General features: G+C 45.1%; 1 non-coding gene across 1 annotated transcript; it reads left to right on the plus strand.

The window, feature by feature from the left end:
- Positions 1 to 239: 239 nt before the first annotated feature.
- LOC112583134 lies at positions 240 to 365 on the plus strand. The gene has a single exon (XR_003107478.3). It is a non-coding gene; the product is annotated as a U6atac minor spliceosomal RNA (small nuclear RNA).
- Positions 366 to 2945: the final 2580 nt, after the last annotated feature.

Below are 2945 nucleotides of genomic sequence, written 5' to 3' on the forward strand. Positions count from 1 at the left end.
TTTAGCCCTCACTGTCTGTCAGCCTCCTTGAAGTAAACTGGGCCATGGTAGGCAGGCATCTTTCAAGGTTCTGATGTGTGAGAACGTGAGGTCTCAGGAGAACACAGCATCTCACACTGTCAACCTTCAGGGTTCCCCTGCCTCTACCCATGCTGTTCTCATGCCCAGACCCACTGATGCTTCCACCTCTAGATTTGACATTAAAAAAAAAAAAAAGGTTGTGTCTTAAATGGTACCATGTATTGTATGAAAGGAGAGAAGGTTAGCACTCCCCTTGACAAGGATGGAAGAAACTCTGGAGCCTGACAGCATGCATATGGTCAAGGCATTGCCACCTACTTCATGGCATCTAACCATGGGGCTTTCCTGATGGCTCAGCAGGTAAAGAATCTGCCTGCAATGCAGGCAACATAAGAGATGCAGTTTCGATCCCTGGGTTGAGAAGATCTGGAGAAGGAAATGGCAACACACTCCAGTATTCTTGCTTCAGAAATCCCATGGACAGAGAAGTCTGGTGGGCTACAGGCCAAAGGGTTGCAAAGAGTTGGACACTGCTCCACAAATTTCACCCGGACTCCATCCCCCATCGTCCCACCCTACCCCAAATAGGTAACCATTTTTATTGTTTTGTAGTGTGGGGGTGTGGTGTGGGGGTGTGGTAGGGTGAGGGGGAGGAGTGGGGAGGGGGTGGGAAGATTTGAAAAGCAAAAGAAGAAAATACAAATACAGATTTCTGTCTTCCTTACTTTCACATTGAAAAGGTAATATACTATACTGACTGTTTTGTACACTGCTTTCTTTTTATTTCATTTTTTGAGAAAAATTTCCATGTTAGTATATAGAAAGCACCACGTTTTCCTTCTTTTTAAAAGAAATCCTTTCAGAGTATGCAGTCTTAACATACAGTGATGAGAAACTATTATTTTATGATCTTTTCATTAAAAGCTTGACTGAAAAAAAAAAAAAAAAAGTTGCCCAGGGATTTCCCTGGCAGTTCAGTGCTTAAGAATCTGCCTTCTAACGCAGGGGACACAGATTCAACCCCTGGAACCCCAGGAACCAAGATCCCACATGCCCTGGGGCAACTAAACCTGCGTGACTCAAATACTGAGCCCTTGTGCTCAGGAGCTCCCGAGTCACCATTGTAGCCACCCGTTCCAGGAAACAAACTCAGTAAGAAGGACAATGCACATAGTGGAGTGCAGTTTATTACACCGGTGGGCCCGAGGCAGAGTCTCCTCTTAGCCAAGGACCCCGACCAGTTTTTGTGAAAACCTTATATACCCTAAGTGCACGTGCCCAAACCCACCTCCCCAAATTCCCTGAAACTAGTCTGAACAAAGGAAAAGAAAGATATGGTCAAAGTTAATCTGTGATTCATATGCCTTAGGCCTAGGTAGTAAACAGTGGACAATTATCAATGGTCCTGTAGTCATACCCCAATAAGCATAGCAGAATTTATGATTCTATTCGGTTACTCAGACAATTAGGGTATTCTTTTAGACAAGGGAGAGTCTAGGTATGAGCCCTGGGGCTCTTCCATGGCAAGGCGGGGGTGGTGGGGGGGGTGAGGTGGGGGATGGGAGTGAGGTGGGGGGGTGGGGAGATGGGGTGGGGGGTGGGGTGGGGTCTGGTTTTCCAGTTGGTTTGTCGTTTCCATAGATACTGGGTATACAGCTCAAAGTCCACAGTCAGGCCCAAGATGGAGTCCTAATTTCAAGATGGAGCCTGTTCTGTTTCCTCCATCACAACTAGAGAAGCCCCTGGGTGCCACAACGAAGACCCAACACAGAAAAAAAAAAAAAAGTGTTTGCCCAGTATTCCATTCTTTGGTTGTTTAAACCATTTAACTAGTCATTAGCTATTTAAATGATTTAACTGTAAACTATTTAACTAGTCTTCTCTTAAGAAACACTGAATTATTTCCAATCTTTGATATAAGCAAAACTGCACTGAATAAACTCATATACATGTCATCTTGTACCCATCTTGCAGGTATGTCTATAAGATAAATTCCAAGAAGTAGGATCGATGGGGCAAGTCTATGTTCTTTAGTGGATTTGCTAGCTATGAACAAGTTGCTGTTTTCTGAGGCTGTTCCCAGGTGGTTCAGTGGTAAGGAATCCACCAGCAATACAGGAGATGTGGGTTCAATCCCTGGGTTGGGTAGATCCCCTGGAGAAGGAAATGACAACCCACTTCAGTATTCTTGCCTGGAGAATCCCCATGGACAGAGGAGCCTGACGGGCTATAGTCCATGGGGTCACAAAGAGTCAGACACAACTGAGCATGCACGCATGCACAAGGCTGTACCAATGCGTGCACAATAGTGTACTACTACCACTGAGAGGCAGACTGGATTCAATCATGCATTTCTTAAATATCTTAGATTATGAATCTTCAGTGTGACAGGCAGTGTTTAACTACAGTAAATTACAGTTGGCACCTCTGGTTTATCTTAGTTTCTCACTTCTCAGTAATGTCCCAGCATTTTCGTGTCCTTGGGCCAGGACCCGCTACCAGACTAGACACAAGGTGCTTGCTCTCATGCAGGCCTGGTTTCCCCAAGATGCTGCTTAATTTTATTGGCTTGAAATAACTTTTTCAGAATAATGCTCTCTTCTATAAAGTCTTGACTGCTTTTAAGGTCATCAGATTGTTACTAAACACAACTTGGATCTGCTCGCCCACAAGCAGTAAGGTCTCTGTACTGACACCAGGCTGTGGTAAGGGCAAGTGCAGCATTTACTGCGGGCACCAAGCCGGAGCCTAGAGCAGTTAGTGCTTAAAAGGCCTGAACTCCCTGAAAGCTTTCAGGGAAATGTTTATAAAGACAGTGAGGGAAGGGAGTTGTGGGGTGTGGGATCCACTCACAAATATTCTTCTGATTGGTTGGTGGTGAGGTAATTGGGAGTCAACATCATCAACCTTCTGGTTCCAACCCA

Source organism: Bubalus bubalis, chromosome 2 (assembly GCF_019923935.1).
Source record: "Bubalus bubalis isolate 160015118507 breed Murrah chromosome 2, NDDB_SH_1, whole genome shotgun sequence".
Taxonomy (NCBI): domain Eukaryota; kingdom Metazoa; phylum Chordata; class Mammalia; order Artiodactyla; family Bovidae; genus Bubalus; species Bubalus bubalis.